Raw genomic sequence first — 13,857 nt, 5'->3', positions numbered from 1 at the left:
TTATTGATTAATGGAAACATTCAAAACTGAGAAACGTTTTGGACTTGTCTATGTTAATCAAAACTACAGCTTTTGCTCTTCCCAGTGTGTTTCAAAACAACAGGAACACTGATTTATCGAGGGAACCAATGGTAAGCTATTTTACAACACTCTTTCTCCAGGGAGACTCAGTGGTATATCAATTAGGCAATATGTGACATACTAAAATATTTTATCGACAACTGTTAAGGAATATTTAAAAGGGATTAAAATATAACTTCAGATATGCTAATTCTTAAAAAAACGAAAAAAGAGAAATGTGTCTTCAACAGGGAGAAATTTAATAAAAGATAACATAAATATGTTAGCAGATAAAAGATAAAGGGGAACATAGTATAAAAAGAAGCCCTGGTATCTGCTCCTAGTCCTAAAGATAGAAGCACTGACTTGTCAGGTATTTTTGAGATTAAATCTAGCACCATGTCACAAATACAGTTTAGGGGAGGCTTACAATGGGTAAATTTGATTTATAGTTAAGTGACTTCAATCCCTAAATAATAAGACTGGATCTAATTTTTTCCTAAAGAAATAAATTCCTATTGTTTATTTAAGAACTCATTATTCTTTAGAAGAAAGATAAATGTGGGTTTAATATTAGGCAAAATACCCACATAATATCATTTAAACAAAAGTGTCTTAGAACGATGTTAATATAATGGTACAAATTCTATCTATGAGGGTCTGGTTGTTTTTACCTTAGCTCTGGGTGTGTGTGTGTGTGTGTGTGTGTGTGTGTGTGTGTGTGTGTGTGTGTGTGTGTGTTGTGTGTGTGTTTTAGCTACAAATGTTAAGGTTGATCATTGGGATCAGGATCAGGGGTCATAGACTTAATAGTTCCTGTTAATGCATGAAAATCAGGTAGAGCACAGGCTTCATCTGAGTGAGTGACAGATACTTGTGGGCAGCTGCTTGACTTTTTCTTACTATGGCTCTAAAGAAAGGCAGACCCAATGTTGCCAAAATTTCCAAAATTATAAAGATGCTAACAATTTCAACTGTTAGGTAAAATCTTGTTTTGGGGATTGCTTTATAACCAAACAAACTATGTGGGATTGTGAAAACATATCTATAGACAAAATATCAGCTACTTCTAGATCAGATTTAGAGAGTATTTTGACATGTTAGAAGTTTAGAAATAGACATTCACTTTGTTTTCTTTAACTAAAAAGCCACAAAAACAAATAAATGGGAAATGGCCGAATAGTTCCTTAGTACAACAAAAAGGTCCTGAATGTGACTGAATACTTGGTAGGAGCCATCTGGCATGAGTGGTCCAGAAATCATTCTCTGAGCAGGGTTATCTGAACTGAGAGACATGACAGGTACATGCATTTGGTCATACCAAGATGTGGGGAAGTGGAGTCCCAGGAGAAAGACAGCAAGGAAAAGTCTTCTAAGATAGAGTCCTTCTACTGTGTTAGACCAAAATGGTGGAGCCATTGTGATTGGGTATGGTGAGAAAAGAGGAGAGAGCAAAGAATAAGCTTGGAGAGAAAATCAGGACCCAGATCTTGTAGGGCCTTTTAAGCCAGCATTTTAAAAACTCTGGTACACATGGGAATACTTTAGGAAAGCAAATTTTTTTCTTCATTATGCCTGAGATTCTGTATTTTTAATAAGATTTTAGCTGAAACTCCTGTTCCTCCCATCCTACTTTTAATAGCAAAGTGTTAGACTATGATAGGAGTTGGATATAATTCTACTTTTAACAGAAAATCATTTAGGGTAAAACAGTAGGCACACAGAGCTGGTGAGACAGGTGGGAAGTTCCATCAGTTCAGAGGAGAGATTGGAATGCAGTCAATGTACTGTGAGCACAGAGGAATGGGCCTACATGTGAAACTCTACTGCAAAGGAAAGGGTGGAGTCAAGTTTTGGCATGTGGTGTTTTTTGCCCTAAACGAACTAGGAGGGTGGTAGGACCAGTTTCTGTGATGGAGAAAACTTTGGGGGAAGCATGTTGTTTTAATTGAGGGGTGTGTATATTTATGTGGGGTGGCAATAATTCTATTTGCATATATTAAGCTTTAGATGCCGAATGGTCATCTAAATGGAAATATCTAGAAGGTAGCTGTGGGTGTGAATGATTTTAGAAGATAAATCAGCACTAATGAAAAGGATTTGGGGAATCTTTATCATATTGATGGCATTTTAGAGACATAGAATTGAATGAAGCTTCTTAAATAGAATATAGGTAGTACAGAAAAATGACCAAGTAGAGCTCAGGGGTTTCACAATACTGAGAGGTGTGGGACAGAGGCATCTCAGAAGTAGAGTCTGAGGAGTGCCTGAAGAAAGGAAAGTAGGAGAATGTTTTGTGTGGAACACTTAGGGGAAAAAATTCCATTAAGAAAGGATAAACTAGTGCTGATGGAAGTAACATCAAACTTAAGAAACTACCAATAATTCGGAGAGGTCAGTTTAGCTTTTAACAGATAATGCATTTTTTTTTTTTTTTAATTCTAGCTACTTAACTTTAAAACACAAGTTGCATATTTTCGCTGTAAAAATAAAAGCAAATTAGAAAATTTCAGCTAATTATGAAAATATTAAGTTATTGGGTCTGTAGATAATTCACACTCTGCCTTATTTATCATGCTTATTCACAGTTTGTAAAAAGCAAAAGATTTCCTATGTGTAAATGGTTACATGATTTCTCCATCTAGAATGAATTAATCTAAATGATTCTTCTTATACCTGGAAACAGCTACCTTATTAGGCAGATTATCATGTCTGTATTCACTGATAGATGGAGGCATTGAAGAAGTTATCACCAATTAAAAGAGAGAGAGAGAGAGAGAGAGAGAGAGAGAGAGAGAGAGAGAGAGAGAGAGAGAGAGAGAGAGAGAGAGAGCGCCATAATACCTGCTAGTTTATCCATAGCCTTTCTATTTATTTTAATGGCCATTGTGTTGAAATTAGCAGAAAATGACTATGTCATGGCTAATTCTTATTAAGCATTTAAGGATTTCATCTAACACTGGTAAGAAAACCGGAAAGAAATTATTAATTACTATTAGTAATATTTTCCATGGCTTCAATTATCACATGAATATATACTGCCTGGTTCTTTGTCCCCAGTGATTCCTGTCCCAGTTTTCATGTTCTCTGATGGCCTGCTGGCAGGGCTGGATTAAGAAAAGGGTATGGTCCCCATTCCCATCTATGTACTTCCAAATAAAACAATATTACAATATTCTGGAACAGAACTGTTATGTTTTCCTCCCCTCATTTTCTATAATTTTAAAAATATAGCAAATGCATTCTTTCAAAGATTCTTTTGGGTGTTAATGCTTAAATTATTTTTTTATACAGTGATGTGCACTGCGTGTTTCCATTTTAAGATCTGGTCATCATTTCTAGGGTCACACATTCGCAACCACACTCATCAATTTTCCCTAACAAAGCAGTGATGCTTTTAGATCAGTGGTTCTTAAACTATTTTGGACCAAGTATCTCTGAAAAGCTGACGAAGCCTATAGACCTCTAAAAAAATCCACGTAAATACATATGCAAATATTTTCGACAGCTTAATTTTCTTTCACTCCATGTTCATTTCCACTACAGAGCTAGATTATGAAAGCCTAGGAAGCGTCAGGTCACGTTTCACTCTTGATTTTCATAATGATCACTTACTAATCGTAAAATGGAAATGGCTCCAAACTGTGCAACTAAAACAAAATAAGCTTTAATTCTGCTCAAAACAACTTTTAATGAAGAGGCATATTGTTTGGTTTGTATAAGAAGTGATTGTGGCATAACTGGAAGCGAGTAAATAATCTTTGAAAGCCAACTGATTGAGGATTTGGGCTTTGATAGAAAAAGTGAAGAAAATCTGTACTCACAAAGGCAGGCAGAAGCAAAGGGAAACCAACTCCCAAGGCTGACTTTGTCCTAGGAGGAGTAGGTTTGTCAGGGAGCACAAGGATCCCCTGCCCATCATGTCCTTTGTATCCAAGTCAAAGATGACACCTTGGTAAGGGCTGAATCATTGAGACCATCTGTGTTAACAGCCAAAGGATTACAATTCAGCAGTTCAATTTTAAAGCCTTCTGAGCAGGAGTAACCTTCAGAAAAGTTCTGCAGATTTCTGCCTGCTGAGAAATTGAAAAGCTCAGTTCCTCTTGACACCAGCCTCCAGAAATGTTTCTTCCACATTGAAAAGTTTGCATTCTTCTCCACTTCCAATCCCTCCTTCCGGAGTGGCAGTCAGGACAAAAGGAAGTAGATTTCCAGCAGTCTCCAAAAGAGAAAATTCAGAGAATTGAATCAAAAGTTTTACTCATTCTCCTAGCTGAAAATACGAGCCAAGTACTCATGTCAGGAACAAGCTCCTTCCTGACACACAGTTCTGAGAACGGGCTGCTTTCTGTCTGCAAACAAACAGAACTTTGGCCTATAGTTTAGTTCCAGGCTTTGAGACATTCTGTGTAACATAACCTGATACAGTATTTCAAGAGTAGGCATTTGTGATCAGGCAAATTAAGTTTGGGATAAATTCCAGAATTTATAAACTTGTCACCTCAGTAAAAAACAAAGGCAAAAACAAAACAAAAACAACTATCTACTTTGTTGTATTTGAGGAGGGAGAGATATTAGAAATTTCTTGAACTTTGTCAGTTTTGAGCATTATGTAGTGAACTTTTTTGAGGTATAATTAGCATACGAGAAACTGCATATTTTAAAAGAATATAATCTAAATTCTACACATACCCAGCCAACTATCAGGACAACCCAGTGAATATATCTACCATCTCCACAAATTTTCTGAGGCTCTTTTGTAATTCTTCCCTTGTATCCTCTCCAGACCTCTCTTTCTAAGCAACCCCTGATCTGCATGCTGTTACTTTAGCCTAGCTTGCTTATTCCAGATCTGAATACAAATGGAATAATACAGTATGAGCCCTTTTGTTTTGGCTTTTTCCACTCTGCATAATTATTTTGAGGTTCAACAAGTTTGTTGTGTGTGTCAATCATCTAATTCTTCTTTTTACTGAGTAGTATTGTACAGGGTGCATATTTACCACAATTTATTTATCTATTCAGTTACTGATGGACAGTTGGATTATTTTACTTTGGGGCTATTAAAATAAAACTGCTCTGAACTTTTATATACAATGCTTTCTATGGATACTTGTTTTCATATTTCTGGAGTAAATTCCTAGGAGTAGAATAGATAAGTCATAGGGAGGGGGAATCGTTCAGTTTTTCATAAACTTCCAAGCTATTATCCCAAGTTCATGTCCCATTTTACTTTCCCATCAGACAGATATTGAGAGTTGTAGTCATTCCACATTTTTGCCAACACTTGGTATGGTGAGTCTTTTTAATTTTAGGTGTCCTAATACATTTAATTTTAGACAATCTAGAATCATTATAGTTTTAATCTTTGGTTTTACATTTTGATTAGCAAGAACTTTGTTACACAAGTCCTATTGAGGCTTTAGTATTCTAGCAGGCTTGCCAATGCAGATTAAAAGTCCACATAAAGTTCATTGTACTTGTTTCCTTTGACACTGCTATGTGTAATCCAGCATTGATATAAAGAAAGAACACTGTCAGTAAAAGTAAGGGCAGATTATTTCCATCAAATATATTTTAGATATCATAGCATGTTGGCAACAATGTATCCCCTATCACATGCATCCCTACCCCTGTCTGGAGTAAAACAACTTCTTTGTAATAAAATTGAACAAAATTAATTTTTATTATTGGTGGTGTTCAGCTGTTTCTCCTTGCATAATGAATCCTCAAAATTAGAAAGAAATACAAGGAATAGCTCCTTGGAAATCCAGTTCAAGTATCTGAAATTCTTCAGGGGATTCCTGGCTGGAGACCCTGCTCTAGACTTCTATGATTTCATCCTTTGGGAATGAAATTCCTCTGTTCTTCTCTCCTGATTTTTCCCAAAGCAGAACTAGCTGATGATGTGGTTGGTTAGAACAGGCCACTTACTGAAGCACATTTTACTCATGGAGAGAATCAACATGTGTTAGAGGACAGTGCCCACATATGGTGGCTCTCACTGTCCTTTCTTATTCCTTCCTCTGAAGGAAGCTTCATAAGTCTGGGCAGGCCACACTCCTAGCAGAGACCAGCTGCTCATTTTCTGTTCCTAAATAGCCATCAGTGATTGAGCAAATCTGACAGGGGTATGTTCTCTCTACCTAGGACAGCTGGGAGCTTTAGATGATAGGGACGGAGAAGAAAACAGAAGTTTCGTTCAAGTTCCTTGGCTACAGTTACCTTTTCCAATGGTGCTTTTAACTGGTTTAGGCCATTTAGGAGCTAGCCATGAGGTAGCTCCTTTCTATTTCTTTCTCCTTTCTATTTGGCACTATTTCTTATGTGCAATATTTTTGGAAACAGCCCTGTAGGAATTAAGGGTTGGATAAAAGAATATGAGGGGACAAATTGAAATGATCTCTGTCACTTGTGCTTCAAGATTAATTTTAAATTTTATTAAATACTTCTCCCTTAGACCTAAACTTTGCAGGAATTAAGAACATGCCACCCCCAAAATATGCCCACTCTGGCATAATGGCTATTTGAGTTAAGGGTACTTGAAAACAGTAGGTTCAAGGTCACTCTGATCTTCCTTCTGTTCCTTAAAAGTAAGGGATGAAAATCCCATGTGGAAGTTTTCCTTCCTGTATTAGGAGGAAAGTATCCTTATCATCAAGGTCTAGAAATTGAGGACGAGAGAATTCTGTACACACCTTATAAAAATAACTCATGTTTCAGCAACCCCCTCATAATTTAGTTGGTTTTTTTCCCCAAAACTTACTAATTTTTGACCGCTGCAGTATATAAATGCTCAAATCCGTGTCTTGTTTTACGAAGTCTCCGGAGCCACATAAGATGTGCATGAAATAAATTTGTTTGCTTTCCCCCACGTTGATCAGTCTTATGTCAATTTAATTCTCAGGTCTAGCCAAAAACCTACAAAAGGATAAAGGCAAAATTTTGCCTCCCCTGCATGTTCTAAACTTTCTTCCTTTTAAAATTTCATTTTCATCTCTCCAATCCAGACCCTTATATTCTGATTTTTTCAATTGTTTTTAAAATGTTCTCTCTATAAAGTCTGTATACTGTACATAGCATGCCATATTTTCTAGAAAATTCAGATATTGAGCAATAATAATAAACATCAAACCCAAGGGATATAACAATTTTCTTCTACCCCTTGCTATAAAGTAGTTTATAAATCAAAGTCACTGTATTGGTATAAAGTTCCAAGTCAGAACAGTTCATGATCAAAACATATAGGGTATGTTTGCATGAGGTCACCAAATTAGGAAAATGCTCAGGAAATTATTTACTTAAAATTCTACTATCGAGTTTATTATTTTGTCCAGTCTCCTTTTCCAAGAAGAATTGCCACCCAAATCATTTAAGACAGATGGTCGCCTCTATTTTTAAAATGTTCTAGAGTCGATAATTTCACAAGCTCCTTTGGTAGTCTGTTTCAGTGTTTAATCACTCTTACACTCAAGACGTTCTTCCTTATGTCTAATATATGATATCTAAATAATGAAATACACTCAGTGAAATAGGGAAGATAATTTTAACTCTCATAGCTTCTAGACCTAAACAATTTTTCAATGAGACACATGATTCAATTATTCTCTATATGGGGTTGACATCTCCATCCCTGACCTCTCACCCTCTTTATGAGTCTGTAATTCTTATCTCCCACAGAATATTGTCTACTGAATTGCCTAAGGATATTTGGAAATTTAACAAATCAAAATAGATGAATTTCACTTCCTAAAAAATACAGTTTCCTTGAATTTGTGATTCTACTCCGCCCCCCCAGCGTCTTTTCTTCCCTCTCTTCTCTACCTATAACATAAAATTTAAGAAGCTGTTAAAACTCCTCATTAATTATTTCGTAGTATTTTGCAAAGCAACTTCACAGTCACAGGTTTGGTTAAGGCGCTAAGGATTTCATTCCTCAACTCTTAATACTTTGGGTCCCAGCTGGAATCTCTGTCCTGCCCAACAATAGTAATTGACCACTTTCTCCATCATAGGATTTGGGGTAACCATGATGACATTCTGAACAAGGCTCACTTTTTTTTTCTTTCCTCCGTCCAGGGACATCTGAGTGCGGATGACTCGTATAAGTTATTATCCTTAAGTTTCTTTTAGGTGTCAGAGAATCCTTTCAAAAGGATTTAGAGATAATTAAATGTTAGGAGATACAGCTTAAAGAGTATCCCTTCCTAGGGCATGTGAACTTTAAATGTGTTTGATGTGAGGGGAGAGATTGTCTTCCTGGAGTGTTCAGTTCACATCTCACCAGAGTGCGTTCTCTCAGGACCCTGAGCAAAGATAGCTCCCCCACCTCCATCCCTGCTGGCTTGAAATGAGTGGCCTGTTTCATCAAAAAGGCATATTCCTCTGCCTGGTTCCCCATACTTCCCTCTGACTATGGCACTGTGCCCTCCCTTCCCTGAGCATGATCGCGCTCAGTTCTTCCTGTCTTAGGACTACCACGGACACCCCTTACCCCTGTTATTCCAAGTCACTGCCACAGGTGCCAGAGCGATTCCTTCCAACTTCCCCTAGAAAGTAAATATTCGAATCACCATTCCACAACAATGAAGGTAGCTCTTTGAAAAATGCTGTTGAATGTCACTCTCTCCCCACTCAGATTAGACAACTGTGTTGAAGTTATGGAAGCTATGGAAGCACAGTGGGAACAAAGTTAGGTGCACAAATTTAAGAAATCCTCAGTATTCAACTTAGTAATCAAGTGGCCATGGTATAGAGTCTGGTTCACAGTGGAATCCCAGAGCCCAAAGGGCCATGTTTGAATCTTGGTCTCTTCACTTCTGGTAATCATAATTGGAAACATCACTCAATTTCTTTACTCCAGTTTCTTCATCCACAAAGCAGAGACAGTACCAATATCACAGGCCTAAATGTCACTCACAGAGTTAATAGTATAAAGTGTTTGTTGTTCTCATAGATTAGGGATAAGAAGTGGCAAATTGGAGTAGCATCTTCTAGACATTTGGCCCCAGGGAAGAGGGAATAGGGTAGGTCTTCCTGCAGCATAGGAGTGCCCTGGAGAGAATTTGATGCAAAGTACATTGACATAGACATATTTGATTATATAAGAAGGTGTGTCTTGTTGGTTGGACAGGATGAGGGTTAAGCTGGAAAGAATAATCAATATCATGGAAGATAGCAAGCAAAGGTAGATTTCACTTAATAAATTCAGATAGGAAGAATAAAAGAAAATATAGTTGGGTGGAGTTAATCCATGTGTTACTGACCAACAACAGCTTAATGTAGCATTCCTTTGTGAGATGTTAAGAATTTCCTTTCAAGGAAAAAGAATAATTTACACACACACACACACACACACACACACACACACACACACACACATATATATTTAAGGAACTCCATCCCTTGGCTTTGGGTTTGAATTGAGGCAGTTTTGGAGTAATCCTCATTTTCTTGAGTGATATTAGCAGATTGCCCAACAACTGAACCATACAATAACACTCTTGTTCTCCTTTGACTCATGGTTTGTTTAATCCTCACAATTACATAAAGTAGATAGAATTATTATTTCTCTTTTCCAGTGAAGGGAACTGCCACAGTCAGAATGTGAGGAACCTGGGGATTTCCTTAGGTCTCTGAAGGCATCCCTTGAAAAGCTAAGGATATTCTACTACATTCTGTGATCTCTTGCTTGTGGGTGAATAGGCACCTTGCACAGGAGTTTGTCCATCAGGTAAATCTTTAAAAAATCCATTCATCCATAAGAATGATGCATTATATTGAAACTTTGGCATGGCAAGGGAGTGTAAGTCTTTTCCTTTCTTCCATCCAACAAAAGTAAAAAATAAAGGATCATTTCTCAGTTTCTTTTGGCAAATTCTGCATCCAGGTGTGATATTCTAATGATTCAAGCAAAAGCTGGAAGACAAATTTTGCTTGAATTCTAATTCTTGCTGCGCCTCTAAAATGCTGGGTTACCTGAGCTTAGTTACTTAGCCTCTCTGAACTTCAGTCAATTAATGATAAAAGTGGACAATATATTGAACCTCAGTGAAGGAACAAAAAAAAAAAAAAAAAAATCCAAGCCTCTATGTAAACAGAAAGGATGAAAACTATATGGAAGCAGAATATGTATTGGAAAAATTCAAATAAAGGTTACTAATAAATTGAAAGTGATTTATAGAGGAAAAATACACTCTCCTGCTGACAACGGATACTTGATTAAAAGAATCTTAAACATTTGATTGAAATGGACTCATTTGCTCTCTAGTTTTCAGAGTTAATGACATTGGCTCTGCATTACATTTTTTTGGTCCTATTTAAATAATACTTTTAAAAATAAAAGAAATGAAAACACAGGACCATGTGCCCTTTTGCCTTGCTGGAGGGAAAGTACCATGCTAAATAGTCTCATTTTAAAAATATATTGTCACTTTTAAAATAGAGTTTTCTCTACATTAAATTAACCTCAAAATCTCAGTAGCTCAATGTATATTCTTATTGAACTTTGTGATTCCTTTCCCCAAACATTTTGTCTGATAGATGAATATACAAACAATGTCAAAAGCTGCAGGCTGTGGTATACAAATAAGAACAACAAATAAGAGATAATGCAAAATAGAATTGAATTCAGAAGCTACATTTGTTTTCTCTGCATACTTAATGTAGTGTCCCATTGTTGAAAACTGTAAATAATAATGGCTTTAAAAAAGAACATTTGTCCATCTATGAATCAAATACCAGATATTCCGTGGTTTCTAAAGGAATAATTTAAAAAAATAAAAACTTGAAACATACTTTTTTTTTTTTTTTTTTTTAACCTAGTTCTGCCCTTTTCCTACCCACAGGAAAAACTAAGGTAGTTAGAGACCAAATCATATATGATGGAGATCTTTGTTGGGGTAAATAATTGGATGATTGGGAAGAGGAAGAATCTTTCACCACCAGCCATGTTTATTTGGTCTCACTCCCTTAATTTGACTACATGAGGATTCATACACCTAGCTAGGTGGTCTGCATCCCTATGGATCAATCAAATCTAATAACAATGCAAAAGCAACCTATCCTTTATATCCTTGCCTTCTACTGCAGAAGATATAGCCAGGTTTTTTTATTTTTAAATCTTTTAAAAAATTTTTTACAGACTGCATTTTGATTCATTGTACACAAATGGGGTACATCATTTCGTTTCTATGGTTGTACACGATGTAGATTCATACCATTCCTGTAATCATACATGTACATAGGGTAACGATGTCTGTCTCATTCCACCATTTTTCATACCCCCTCCCTCTCATTTCCCTCTACATAATCTAAAGTTCCTCCATTCTTCTCTCACCCCCAACCCCCTACCCCCATTATATATCATCATCCACTTATCAGGGAAAACATTCGGCCTTTGGTTTTTTGGGATTGGCTTATTTCACTTAGCATGATATTCTACAGTTCCATCCATTTATCTGCAAATGCCAGAATATTATTCAAAGAGAAAAACATGCATTAGGAGCTATGTTTGTGCATATTGCTGTCATTGCTGATGAGAAAATGGGGCTTTATTGTAATTCCAAAGAAGCCCTGAATTTTATTTTAAAATCTATAACACTAATTTTGTTTAAGGGAGAAAAATTTGGATGGAATTTTGAGTACTGGAGCAGTACCCATTTGGATTTCTGTCTCTTAGGGTCAGGCAGGACTCTAATAGAAATATTAAGTTTTATGCATTAATTCAGAATTATTTAAGTAGATGGCTATTTAAAAGGAGAGGAAAATTCTAACCAATGAGAGCATTTGGTTTCTGTTATTCCCTTTATTTAAATGGAATATAATTTATGCAGCTATTAAATAGCAATAATAATGCAACTTAAAAATAATAAGATTAGCATTAAAAAGGGTTAGCTGGGGGTGGGAGGCATTTAGTCACCCCATAATCATCTTAATCATTCCCACCCCTGTCCCACTATTCAATATGGATAATTGCTCTCCCAAAGAACCTTGGAGAATGTTTTCTTTAAGACTGCAATTCCTAAATCACACAGTGATGAAAATATCAAAATAATTGTGTCATGACAAAAGTGTTGCCATTAAGACCAAGCGTGGGTATTGGAACTACAAAATGGAAAGTGAGCTGAGTGGAGGCTGATGTTGACAGGAAAGTTGGAGGACTGAAACCAAATGATGTAGCAAAGGCTTCTTCAGGAGGTGTACAAGACAGAACACCAATGTGAGATCTTTTGACTGACTGTGCAGGATCTGAGCCTCGGAAAAAACAAAAATGGGTCACTCTTTTGTCTTCCCACGTTTTTAAATTGTAGGGTATATATGTGAGATTCTAGAAGCCCTCTGATGGCTTTTGGAGCAAGATATTGCCACCAGTCTGTGTCTAGCAATGTGTCAGTGATATTAATGTAATGTGCTTGGGGCTGGGGAAATACAGAAAAGCAAACAGGCATGCTCTCTGGCTGAAAGGAGCTTAGGATATTGGAGATACAGATCTTAATCAAATAAATCTTTATAAACAGATAAATGCTTTGAAAGGGGCTATGAGAGTGTGTAACAAGGGAAATTGATTTAGGCTAAGGGGACAGGGAAAGCTTCCGGGAGAGAATGGATATTGAGTTGAGAATGAGAGCAATGTCTATTTCTGAAATCTGTATTAAATTTGGTAGAAGGATATTATTAGAGGAATTACATAGACATTTGGAGTTTATGTGTGTCAGAATGTTTTGAAAGGACGGACATAATCAATGACAAGTATGATTAAATTTCTGAAAAAGGTAAGATAGTCAAAATTTAAAGTAAAACCAAGGGCAATTTACCAATCCTGTTTTTTATTTTGAGTATAATTTCACCTGCCTCAGAAGACTGTTGTGTGACCATATACATTAAATCAAATAATGTATATTTTCAAAGTACCTATTACAGTGACTAGTGTGTGCTCATTTTTTTTTTTTTAACTTGAAGTATAATTTTCAAGGGTGGATTAAATATACAATGAACATTCCACATAGCTACTCAGAAACAGGATAACCAGAAAATGTGTTGTCTAGAACAAGACATTTTTGAGCATTCTGGAACAAGGGTATAAACTGGAACGTGTACTATACTACCCAGCTGAGATAATGTTGAAAAGCAATTAACAAAAATTCCATGTTGTATACATAAAGTTTGACCAAATCCTTCAGAACCATGTTTCATAACATAGCTTGCTGGAACTTTGCCTAGGATACTCTGAAATGATATAACACCAATTACTTTAAAGTAGATGGATAGTTGGAGGGAAATCTCATGGCTATTATACTTCCCTTTCATTATAAAAGTCATACCTATATGAAGTAAAAAATTAAAACACTACAGAAGGGTATAAAACAAAAGGTAAAATTATCTTACTTCTTCCCCTCTTCCCTCTGCACAGAGGGACTCTCTTGAATATCTGCTTGAGTGTGTGTGTGTGTGTGTGTGTGTGTGTGTGTGTGTGTGAGATTAATGCTACATGTCTAATAATGTAATTCATACCTCTTGAGGAATAAGCATATTTAGAGTGAATAGTATTTGTTCAGGACAAGTAACTTTCATCAAAGGTGAATTAACAAAATCTTTCCTATTTTAAGGCCAGTGACCTCACCAAAAGGATGGCTGCTTTCCTTTTCAGACTCTGAGGACCTTGGACACCAGTAAGGGGAAGTCCTTGTGTAGCCCAGTGCTCTGACCCTGGGCTGGTCCTCTTAGTTCCTTTATCACTACTGACAGCAAAAGAGTTTTATTTCGCTATCCTGATGGTGGGATACTATTTTTGTAGAT

General features: G+C 36.4%; 1 protein-coding gene across 5 annotated transcripts in view; it reads right to left on the bottom strand.

Moving 5' to 3' along the window:
* The window catches only part of TENM3 (teneurin transmembrane protein 3), a 1,088,270-nt gene extending 1,084,069 nt beyond the window's left edge, over positions 1-4,201 (bottom strand). For 4 of the 5 annotated variants that reach the window (XM_079141831.1, XM_079141840.1, XM_079141843.1 and 1 more), the window contains exon 1: positions 3,885-4,201. The gene's annotated coding sequence lies outside the window, so the exon portion shown is untranslated. The remainder of the gene's footprint in view (positions 1-3,884) is intronic. The other variant, XM_079141842.1, reaches the window with a different exon arrangement.
* Positions 4,202-13,857: the final 9,656 nt, after the last annotated feature.

Source organism: Sciurus vulgaris (genome assembly GCF_902686455.1).
Source record: "Sciurus vulgaris genome assembly, chromosome: 5".
Taxonomy (NCBI): Eukaryota; Metazoa; Chordata; class Mammalia; order Rodentia; family Sciuridae; genus Sciurus; species Sciurus vulgaris.
This window is presented reverse-complemented; position numbering and strand designations above follow the sequence as displayed.